Here is a 12282-nt window from a genome sequence, read left to right on the forward strand (position 1 = left end):
GCGGAAAGTAGTAAGACTGAATAAAAAGAAAATATTCACAATTTTGACACATCGACTTAATAGTTTTCAAACTATGCCTCTTCTGCATCAACACAGCGTTTCCAGCGGTTCTGCCAATCACTGAAGGCACCCTGGAACGCAGAAACTGGAATGCTCTTCAGCTCTGTCATTACGGCCTCTTGAATGGTCTGGACCGAGCTGTGGTAACGTCCTTTTATGACCCATTTCAGTCGGGACAAAAGGAAGAAGTCTGCAGGAGCGACATCTGGGCTGTAGGATGGCTGGGGAAGCTGTGTGATGCCATGTTTGGTCAGGGAGTCCATAACAGCAAAGGTGGTGTGGCTCGTCTCATTGTCGTAATGAAGTTTCCATGATGCAGCGATTGCTGGACGGACGCGGGTGACTTGTTTTCTAAGCCTTTCCAGTACTTCCACGTAGAATGCAACATTCATAGTCTGACCAGGCGGTACAAACTCTCTATAAACCACTCCTTTGCAGTCAAAAAAGATGGTTAACATCAATTTCATTTTCGACTTGCTCATGAGGGCTTTCTTCTGGATAGGTGAATCGGGAAAGTGCCATTCACAGCTTTGGTGCGGGGTCGTCAGAGTTCAAAAGATTTTGCACTTTCGCTAAGTTTTCGTCCCTTTTTGCTTTTGAACGGCGTTCTGACCGTTGCTTATCTTCAACTTGCTCTCTTCCCTCCCCGAAACAATTTGTGCTTTCCAAAAACACTTGATCAGCTCATGGCACCACTCCCTTAAGCAGTCTTGATCATGTCATGGCTCTCACTCGCAGTTTTACTGCGTTTGACGCAAAACTTCATTGCGTAACGCTGCTCTAACAAAAGATTCATTGTCGAGATGACAGGCACCTTGAAAGGGGTTCACGTACACTCCGTGAATGCTTGGAGGCGACCGGTGCGCTAATAACCAAGACCACCATCACCCAACCAGCGCAGTAATACCCCTCCTTCATTTGTTATGGCGGGAAAAATCAGTCCTACTACTTCCCGGAGAAACCCTGTATATGAAGCTCAATTCTCTAACGTTAATTTAAAGTTAAATGTTAAAGTGAATGCAATGAGTACTTGAAGATTCTCTAAAGTCAACTAAAGACGATTTTCTACGCAATCGGGGAAACTCGTGATTATAATAATAATGGATGACATGCGCTTTTTTACCATGGGAAGAATAGGTTTAGATATATTCGCATGTATACACATTGTTGAGCCTATCTTTCACAAAGATGACGGACATAAAATAGTCAATTTTCTGTTGAATAACCCAATGGTGATATTCCATTTTCTATTGATTCACTGTAATCTAATATCCGGATAGTGGTATTCATTTTCTTTAACTCATTGTAATCTACTCGTAATAATCGAATAGTGATAGTCCATTTTCTATTGACTTATTGTAATAGTATAATCGAATAGTGATAGTCCATTTTCTATTGATTCACCTATTAACTTATTATAATCTAATAACCAAATGGTCATATCCCATTTTCTATTGATTCATTGTAACCTAATAACCGAATAAAGAAATCAATTTTCTATTGATTCACCTATTAATTTATTATAATCTAATAACCGAATATTCATATTCCATTTTCTATTGATTCATTGTAATCTAATAACCGAATAAAGTAATCCATTTTCTATCGATTCATTGTTTACCTAATCTAATAACCGAATTGTGATATTCCATTTTATGTTGATTCATTGTAATCTAATAGCCGAATGGTTATAGTCCTTTTTCTATAGGCCCATTGTAATCGTATTTAAAATACAGAATTCAGCTGAGTGAGTTTATCTCATATTAGACAACCGACCAAACAAATTTTATGGAATGGAAGCAAACAAGCTCGGACCCGTACTTTTTTCGACACTTCTTTGCTTCGTACACCTACAGAATTTGTCACTACTAAATTGTTTGCACTGATGGTTATCACTGAGTTAATATTTTGTATCACTGAAAGATCCAGGTACAAGTATTTTGAGTGAAAAGTCGTTTCGAAAGTAAGGATAAGCAGTATTTTTCTTAGCAAGTTCCAGGAAAACAAACAAAATCAGACGCCGGAAAATGATTAGGAAGGTCTCAACTTTCAGCAAACTCATTCGTGTGCTTGATTGCTTTCATTGATTGAAATTTAATGTACCTTGAGACAGCACATTCAGGTTTAAAATATCATCCAAAACTTTATTCCAGCGTTAATACCCACAAAAGATCAAACCCAAGAACATATATACAGGAAACATCAAAGTTAACCATGCGGTATTAGATTATATGGCACCAATAAGAAATGAACTATCGCCATTCGGTTATTACACTAAAATGGATCAATAAAAATGGATTATTACAGTTCCGTTATTAGATTAAATAAGCAAATAGAAAGTAGGCTATTTCCATTCAGTTATTACATTACAATAAGTCAATAGAAAATGGACTATCTTCATTCAGTTATTAGATTATAATGTGACAATAGGAAATAGACTATTAAGTTACTATATGGTTATCAGATACAACGAATCAATTGACTATCACCATTCAGTAGTTACATTACAATAAATCAATAGAAAATGGAATATCCTCGTTTGGTTATTAGATTGCAATAAATCAATAGGAAATAGACTATCACTATTCACTTATTACACTACAACGAATCAATAGAAAATGGACTATCACCACTCGGCTATTAGATTACAATGAACTAATAGAAAACGGACTGTCAGCATTTAATTATTAGATTGTAAGAAATTGGACTATCATCATTTTGTTAGTAAATTACAATGAATCAACAAAGTATTGACTACCACGATTATTCTGTCATTAAATTACAACGAAGCAGTTGAAAATGGACTATCACCATTCGGTTATTACACTAGAATAGATCAATAGAAAATGGGTTATTGCTATTCCGTTATTATTAGATTACAATAAGTCAGTAGAAAATAGACCATTACCATTTCAATATTAGATCATAATAAATCAATAGAAAATAGACTATCGCCATTCGGTTATTAGATTACAACAAGTCAATAGAAAATGGACTGTTATCATTCGGTTATTACATTACAATGGATCAATCGAAAATGGTCTTTAGTCATTCGGTTATTAGATTACAGTAAGTTAGATCTATTAGAAAATGGACTATCACTATTCGGTTTTTAAATTAAAATAAACCAATAGAAAATGGACTACTGTTCTATTCGACTATTAGAATACAATGAATCAATAGAAAATAGACTCTCATTATTTGTTTATACACCGAGCCTATGAACATTGTGACCTAGTATTAGGGATGCGCACGAGAGTCGAGACGGGATTTTCCTGACAAAATTCGAGTCGAGACACGGCTCTTCCAATAGAAAAAATATATTTTTCGAGTCAAGACATCCATAAATCTTGTCTCGTGCGCATCCCTACCTAGTATTAATGTGGGCTCTGAACAAGACTGGAACTTGAATTTGTTGCAGTCTCTCGCCTCGAAGAGATTTGATGCACAGAATAACCAGGGGTGCAACCATAGAAAAGGGAAAACGGAATTTGACTTCGGCCTCCCCAAACGGTATTCTGTACTCTTTCCCCAATGAGCTTCGTCTGTTGTGTGTTTAATACTTCGAGCAAATAAAGGATGTTTATGATAAAAAATTAAACAAAGAGAAAACAATTACCATATCAACACCTTAAAATATTTAAAACAGTTGTTGATCTTAATCAAACAGGTTGTTACTCTCATCTGGATTTACACAGCAGTGGCGGTTCCAGAAGTGTCGTTTGGAGAGCGCGGATGTTCCGTGGAGGTCGATATGTTATAATAATTGTAATATTTGTATTTGGAGCGGTTAGCAAATAAACTCTGTATCTATTACCGTGTGTTGCATACATAAGTGGTGGGGATACATACATCAGTTTGAAGCCTTCGAACAAACTCAACGTATGTACCATTTGTAGGCCCTATGTTGAGTTATTAATGCTGTCATATTTTGAAAGAATACTTTTGAACTCCTTTTAAAATGTAAAAAGAAAAAAAAAGCCCGGTTCTCCTGAAAAATTCATGTCCCCTGGGAAAACTTGCTTGCTACACCACTGAAGACAACGCGTCGGTCAAATGACGTCATTTTTGCCAATGATTAAACGTAATTTTGCAAAAAATCTTACACTGTAGTTTCATTAAAGATTAAATTAAATTTATACATTTACGCGTACGCCCTACGTTCATGCTCTTTCTGCTAATTGAGATTAGTCTACATGAAGTGAATGATATGAAATAATTCGTGAAATAAGAATATAGGCTCGTGACAGAGGTGCAATGGGACTATACCAGGGCTGGCCATAGGCAATTTGCCGCCCCATGCCATGACATCATTTGCCGCCCCCTTTCTCCAAAAAGAGTAAATCGTAAAAAAACACGATTTTACGTATGCTACTCCATCATGAACAGCGAAGGCGAGGGAAAGGGCATCCATACTCAGAAAGGCCTAAACACTACAAAGACAATCTCATTGTGTCTGTTTTTTTTTCTTTAAATAATAATCTATTATGTTAGTGAAAGGTAAAGCAAACACACCTACAGAAGAAATGTTGTAATACTTTTTTATAGAATTCAATATCGAATTTCAATCTCAATATATCAGTTTGCAATTCTAGTGCAACTACCTCTTTTATCTTTATTTCTTGATTTTCCTTCTACATCTGTTTAAAAGTTTTAAAAAGATGTGTTTCTACTTTCAATGATAAGAACGTGTTTGTGCCAAAGACAAGACTAGTTTTCATATCAAAATTGTGATAACTAACTAAATGGAACAGGTGTTTGCTACTGTTCGAGAATTAATTGTATTTGACAACAATCAAGCAATTCAGCTGGGGTTTGTTTGAACATTTGCTGTAGCACTCTCAATGTGACAAACTAACGCGACCTAAAAGTATTCAAATAAATATCGTCTTAGTAAACTTAACTACCATCATCATGAAGTCTGTTTCCAACAAGAAATAGTTATTTTAAATAATACAGTTATGACAGATTTTGTCGCCCCGTGCAAATGCATGTGTTGCACATATGGTAGAGCCGGTCCTGGCTTATACGAGAGAATACAGCCTATACTGAACTCATATCTTTATAGCCCAGTGCAAGGGCGCCCATGTTTTGGTTTCCAAGGAGGGGAGGAAGGGGCAAGTATAAGCAACGTTTCAAATACAGTTTCAAATTTTGCTGTAACTAATGTAAAAATTCTATTGGGTTTTCGATATTTCCAAGTACAATTTCCTCTAGGAGGGGGTGAGCGCCCCACCTTGCCTCCCCTGATGAGCACCCTTGGCCCAGTGTAAACTCTCCTCAAATTTAGGAAAGAACTAGCGTATACCGGGATGGATTTTAAGGTATGTATATTTTAAAAAATGATCTAGCGTATATCCACCAAAAATTTTAACATTTCATCACTGGCCCTACAAAACTCACCGACACGATGTTGTGAACCACCAACTCGAACTAAGAACCCCTTCACATCAGTGGTAAGCGCACTACTGCTGAGCCACAGTGACCTCTGTAGTTTGATACAAGTTTGAGCAAGATAATACTATTTTGATTTCTTTCGTCAATGTTACCCGACATCTTTAAATTTTGTGTTTTCCTGTACAAAGAAATTAAAGCATTTATTATCTATATTAGACATAAGCAAGAATCTTTCCGCCTTATCCAGAGTCGTTTTGACGTATGATTAACGTTATACTAAAAACCTGACTACTGCAGGAAATATTATGTTGGTCGAACTGTTTAGTATGTCACTAATCACGCGTCATAACGACTCTGCATAAGACCTTTTAAGTTTAGTTCACACTAAAATAGGAGAAAGAATTAAAGAATTAAAAGTTCCTACCTGTGATGCTAGTTTCTACGAAAAGACTAGAGGTTTGTGTATACACCAAAAAAATTGCTTCCAAATCCCCGACTGTTTCCTTCGTCAACTTCCGATGTATTTCTTAGCGACAAGATAACCTTGCTTCCGTAAAATAGGATTTTGAAAGCCCCCGTCTCTCTGGTTAATCGACAACCATTAAGAGGATAGTAGAACAATCAGAAGCGCGAGGCGTGAAGAAAACCAACGGGGACAACGGAGGGGGGGGGGACACAATGCAGAAAAAAAAACTAAAATAAAATGACTTCAGCAAAAGCGCTACAAATTGAGTATCTCCTGAAAAGAGGAAGGACCACCAAAGATGAGAATGATGATGATGTTTCCATTGTTATATTTAGATCAATCACCTCTTTAGAACACAAAAAATACTCCGAATTACAAAAAAGAAATGAAGACCATGACATTTAAGCCTGCAAAGGGCTGTGGACTGAGATGGGTTTTCGTTGACTTTTGTGTAGCCAGTCTTACAATGTTTTAGAGCAGTGGTTCTCAAAGTGGGGTACGCGGACCCCTGGGGGTCCGTGGAACGTAGCCAGGGGGACCGCGACGCCTAAAAATTGAAATGTGTTATAAAGAAAATGCTGTTATGCAAGAAGCATTTTTTTCAGTTACTAAAAAGAAAGCAATTAGAAATTATACTTATGTTTGTAAATTTAAATGTTTTCCTACTTTACTAAATTTCTGCCCTGTCAGTATGAAGAGTTGTCTAAAAAGGCATTGCAACATTTGATGCCTTTTCCTACCACTTACTTATGTGAACAGACCTTTTCTGCTCTTTGCAGTATTAAAACTTTAAAGCGAAATCGTCTTAATGTGGAATCGGACCTAAGATTGATGGTGACAAAAATGACTCCAGATTTCAATGCAATTATAGAAAAGCACAGAGAATTTCATTCCTCACATTAGAGACCCCACATTTGAGAATGTTTATCAAGTGAATTTCTTTTTTTAAAAAAATGATTATCAGTCTTGACAGTTACTGTATTTTCAGTTGAAATTTCGTTCACTAGGAAACAATCATGTATCTTTAGAGTAAATTACTTATTGCATTATTTTTCTTTATCTTTTTCTCGTCAGTGGTAATTCTAATCAGTATATTTTTTAATACCATGTGAAATTTCAGATAGCATTGCAAGGAGGTCCGCGGATTACTTTCCGAATGCACAAGGGGGTCCGCGTTATCGGAAAGTTTGAGAACCACTGTTTTAGAGTGAAATGAAACGAAAGGAAAGCTTTCAGTTAACGTCCCATCCTTTAGACTAAAGGAGACGATGGTTAATCCTTTAGGCTAAAGGAGACGATGGTTAATCCTTTAGGCTAAATGAGACGATGGTTAATCCTTTAGGCTAAAGGAGACGATGGTTAATCCTTTAGGCTAAAGGAGACGATGATTAATCCTTTAGGTTAAAGGAGACGATGATTAATCCTTTAGGCTAAAGGAGACGATGGTTAATCCTTTAGGCTAAAGGAGACGATGATTAATCCCTTAGGCTCAAGCAGACGATGGTTAATCCCTTAGGCTAAAGGAGACGATGGTTAATCCTTTAGGCTAAAGGAGACGATGATTAATCCTTTAGGCTAAAGGAGACGATGGTTAATCCCTTAGGCTAAAGGAGACGATGGTTAATCCTTTAGGCTAAAGGAGACGATGGTTAATCCTTTAGGCTAAAGGAGACGATGGTTAAAGGAAGCGAATGATGATCTAAGAGTTGGTGGAAAGAGATTACCGGCATTGCGGGGGAAACGGCAATACGCCGAGAAAATACACGGACACGATGTTGGTCCACCACAAACTTACTTGGCTGGAGATCGAACAAGGGACCGCATGCATCATACGTAAGCACTCAGTTACTAAGCCACCGTGCTACTGTATTTTATAAGTTCGCTAACAATAAGTCTTGAAAATCTTATAAAACTACTCTGTCCATTTTTCGATAAGTATCAGATAGCTTTTGTTATGGATTCTGTGCCCTAACCGATAAGTCCCAGAAATGGTAGAAAATTTACAACTTTCGGATCCCGAAAGGAAAACTGTACTAGCTAGCGAGAAACGGTTTCTTAATGTGGGTTCAGCATTAAAAGAAGCGTTCCATTTCTACTCTTATGCCTCTCTCTTTCTCTAATAACGCCGGAAGTGGAAAAAATCCACCACTTCCGGTTCAAATATTGATCCGCATACAGCAAAGAATTTCGAAACGACAAACGAGTAGCAGTGTCACGTGAAAGCGATTGGTTTGTATGTAGTGATATTTTCGTATTGAAACCAGATGTGGTAATAAATTCCTACCACTTCTGGTTGCAGTAGAGATATTAAAATTAACATGAAATATACTATTATGCTGTTTATTTGATTGTCGAAAACCTCTTGTTTGTATTTATTACCGTCTTTGCTCTATAACGATTTTATTATCGTTAAAACCGGAAGTGGTTGATTTTGTCACTTCCGGTTTTAATATAGAGATTAGAGTGGAGGTCAAAAGTATTCTGGTCTCCCGTAGCGTGGTCGCTAACGCTTTCGCCTTTGGTGGGAGAGGTCCCGATTTCGATTCCCGGTGGGAACGCTCGGCTAAAATAATGTAACAGCTTTTTCAGACCAGGCGCCCTGAGTGAGCATTCTCCTGAGTTTTTCTCATTCCTACCAGGCAAATACCGTGATGGTACCTAACATATAGGTCCCAGGCCGCTTACCTCCCCGTTCTCCGGATTGTGTACTTGCCGAGGGATGTCATTTCTCATACGCCATCTTAATCTTGCTAATATATATAAATAATTATAAGTATATTTTTCTAAATAATTTGTAATGTATAAATAATTATAAGCAATAAGGTTATTTTCTAAGTATCAAAGAAAACACACGTTAAATTTGACTAAAATGGGATAAAATTTGCGAATGTTATTTTGTAATAGACAAACAGACATTAGTAAGGGTTCGGCTTTTGGGTCTAGCCCAGAAGGAGTTGGGCGATTGGAACAAAATTTCAAGGACTCATAACTCTTCGGCCTACGAAGAAAACACGAAAAAAATAACATTTTTATTTACACACAAGGGGGAATGGGGGGACACCCCTCAAAAATTGTCCAAATTAAAAAAGGTTACAAAATGTAACCTCTCTAATGTCCTGGAAACAGAAATAATTTTGGGGGGCATGTCCCCCGTCCCCACTTACGTGTATAAGTAGAATTTTTTGTCGTTTTAATCGTAGACTAAAGAGCTATGTATCTTGCAAGTTTCATTCCAATCGCCCAACTCCTTCTAGGCTAGACCCAAGAGCCGAACCATAGGATTTTGAGGGAATATCTCTCCTTTGCTCTCGCCAACTAGGGATGGTAAGAAATTTAACAATTATTTCTGTTTCTAGGACGTTAGAGAAATTAGTTTTATCCCATTTGTACATTTTTTGAGGGGGCATGCCTCACGTCTTCTCTCTTGTGTGTGTAAAACGAAATTTTTACTTTTTCGCGTTTTAATCATAGTCCAAAGAGGTATTAATCCTGCAAGTTTCGTTTTAATTGCCCAACTTGTTCTAGTCTAGACTAGTGTTGTAAAGGTCTGGAAAAAAAACGAAAATTTTGGGTTAAAAAAATAGTTTTTTACCGTTTTTTCCCGAGCTTGGAAAAAAACGGAAAAAATTAGGATAAATTGAAATTTTCTAATATTTTACTACATTATGCTTTTAAAATGAAGACTATTTTATATTTACTAGTTTACAGTTAAGATCATTGAGTAGTTATGTTTCTTGTATTAGAATAGGAAAATTTTGTGGCAACAAATAAATTTGCACCGCTTCTTTAAAGTTAGCACCGTGATAGAATGGAGTTATGGCTACAAAAGATACTAAAATATAATCCTAGTTAGCTTAATTAATATAGACGCATTTAAATTATCTTAAGTAATCTTATAAAGTTACCGTTTTATAGCAAGGAAGTGTTAAAATAACAGGGCCAGAATCATTTTAGTTAATACCACTATATATATTTTATGGAGATACGTATCGTCCTTGTGCTGTATAAAATTCCCGGAAATTTTGAACCCATTAGAAAAAATGTTTTCTTCGAAAATATTGACAAAAGCTGTTCCGTTCCGTTACTAGTAAAAATAACCTAATAAAAAGATTTTTTTTATTTTCCCAATTTTTTCAATTTTTCCGGAAAGAAACCGAAAAAAAACGTTTTTTTTACCAGCCTGTTCAAAATTTCCGGAAATTTTACAACACTAGTCTAGACCCAAGAACCGAACGTCTTATAGAAGACTCAATTGTACTCACTCCTTTAAATGTAATTATCTCCTAATTTCCTTACGATATTAAGACAACACTGAAATTTTTGTCACTCTACCGGTAATCGAACCGGGAATACGGTAGCACTTGTAATACGCACAGGCACGGTAGCACTTACGAAGTAAACGAAGATACAAAATACAGACTGACAAAGAAAGAACAGCACAGAACTTACTCCAGAAATGTAACTGTTCCAACACAACACTCATCAATAAGCAATCGACACAAAGATGCAACCAAATCCTTCAACAGTGTTGGCAATTTGAAGCCACTAAGAAGAATTCACATCCTTGTTACATGGTCAACAAACGAGTATTAGCAGATGTCAGGGTCGGGTTATAACTGTACTTAAATGCAAACATGCCACATAATGTCTTTTTTATTTTTTTTTATTTTTTTAAATACGTAAATCCTTTGGACACAGTTTTTTTATTCGTACCACTCTACCGTAAGGTTAAGAGGGGAGGAAATTGACAAGAAACCAACACTAAGTTAGTAGGAGATATCTTTCTCTCGTTCTGCAGTATGACCTATTTAAATGAGGAAAATCATCTTCATCTGACACATGCATATTACAAGTTACGCAAACCAGATATATCTCCTCTTAAAAAAAAAAAAATTCTGCAGAAGTACCGTATACAAAATTGTGTTAGGGTGTCATTGAAAACTCACACAATTAAAATGAAATTAACATGAATGGAGGTGTGGGAATTTACGCCTTCCGCAATAGTATTTGTTTTTGGTGTAAGTTTCTTCTTTCAGTTTTATGCGATTATAATTAAATAATGTTTTAAAATTCATGAACATTTTGTTGCTATTTGGGAAATGAAAGAAGCAAATATAATGAAATATAATGACGTGAGACTAATGGAAAAAGAATGATTGAAAAGAAGGTAATGCAAGTGAAATTTAATTTTCCTTTTCTCTCTCTCTCTCTCTACCACTTTTTTTAAATGATGCTCTACGATTATGACCTTCGGGTAGTGATATGTTTGCTAAAATGTTTGGTAGGTTGATGCTCGACGGTTTCAAAAAATATAGCATATACCCATTCTTATATCCCCCATTGCACTCCTGCTTAAGGAATTATTTATAATTGAACTACAGTAAAACCTGTCTTTAGCGTAATCGGAATAAGAGTCCCAAAAATTTCCACTGAAAGATAGGTTTCCGGTTAAAACGAAGGTAGACTTTATGCAAAAAAAAAAAAAAAAAGTGCATGCATATAATGGACATACTGAGATAAAAATAAGATGCTGCACGTATCTTTATCAATTTACAATATTTATTTCTACTACGCATTAACACACGCAAAACTTACAATGAACACAAAAAAATACTGAACAAACGTTAACTTTATTTTTCCAATAGTTAACGACGGTTTTTTTGTACACATAACTGCTTGTCTGTTCAACTTCTCACCGAGACTTTAGTCTAAGAGACCATAGTAAGCATGTCAGTGTTATTTCGAGTAAGGCAAAAGCTCCAGTTCATTTAAACTTTTGACAGAATGTTAATAACTCTTTCGCTTACATTCTTCTTCCAACTCAATGCCTTATTTCTTTTCTTCCTCCGCCTCCTCTTCTTATTTCGGACTTTCGGTATAACTCTCAATTAAAGCATGTATATGTGTTGTGTTTGGTTTGGTTTGAACATTACTGTTTGTTTTGCTAAAAGGTGTCGAAAAACTTTCTAAATGCTGAACTCAGAAAAAATGAAATGAAATCTTTAAGGTTTACGTCCCACGCTTATGCCGGTTAGGCTAAAGGAGACGGTGATGATGAGAGATGAGTGAAATGGTGGAATCAAGAAAGTGGGAGGAAACGGGAGAACCCCGAGAAAACCCACGAGCACTGTGTTTGTCCACCACAAAGTCCACACGGCCCGAGCTGGGATCGAACCAGGGACCCCAAGCACCGGAGGTGAACGTTCTACCACTGAGCCACCGCGCCCCCACATGCTGCACTCAAAAACTCTAAATTTTTCGTTAAGAGGCTTATTTTGATTTCCGCTTTCCGTTTAATGAAAATTCCGTTGAAGACAGGTTTTACTGTATAAAAAATATTAGGCGCGTATACCTTTTAC

The 12282-nt window shown here is 36.4% G+C and overlaps 1 pseudogene across 2 annotated transcripts in view; it reads right to left on the minus strand.

Annotated features, from left to right (window-relative positions):
- The window catches only part of LOC145692700 (glucose dehydrogenase [FAD, quinone] pseudogene), a 49301-nt pseudogene extending 38807 nt beyond the window's left edge, over positions 1–10494 (minus strand). The window contains exon 1 of one of the 2 annotated variants that reach the window (XR_014132631.1): positions 10373–10494. The product of XR_014132631.1 is annotated as a glucose dehydrogenase [FAD, quinone] pseudogene, transcript variant X2 (transcript). Of the gene's footprint in view, positions 1–5881; positions 6075–10372 lie in introns of those variants that run through there. The other variant, XR_014132630.1, reaches the window with a different exon arrangement.
- Positions 10495–12282: the final 1788 nt, after the last annotated feature.

This window comes from Thermobia domestica, chromosome 8 (assembly GCF_964235325.1).
Source record: "Thermobia domestica chromosome 8, izTheDome1.hap1.1, whole genome shotgun sequence".
NCBI classification, from domain to species: Eukaryota; Metazoa; Arthropoda; class Insecta; order Zygentoma; family Lepismatidae; genus Thermobia; species Thermobia domestica.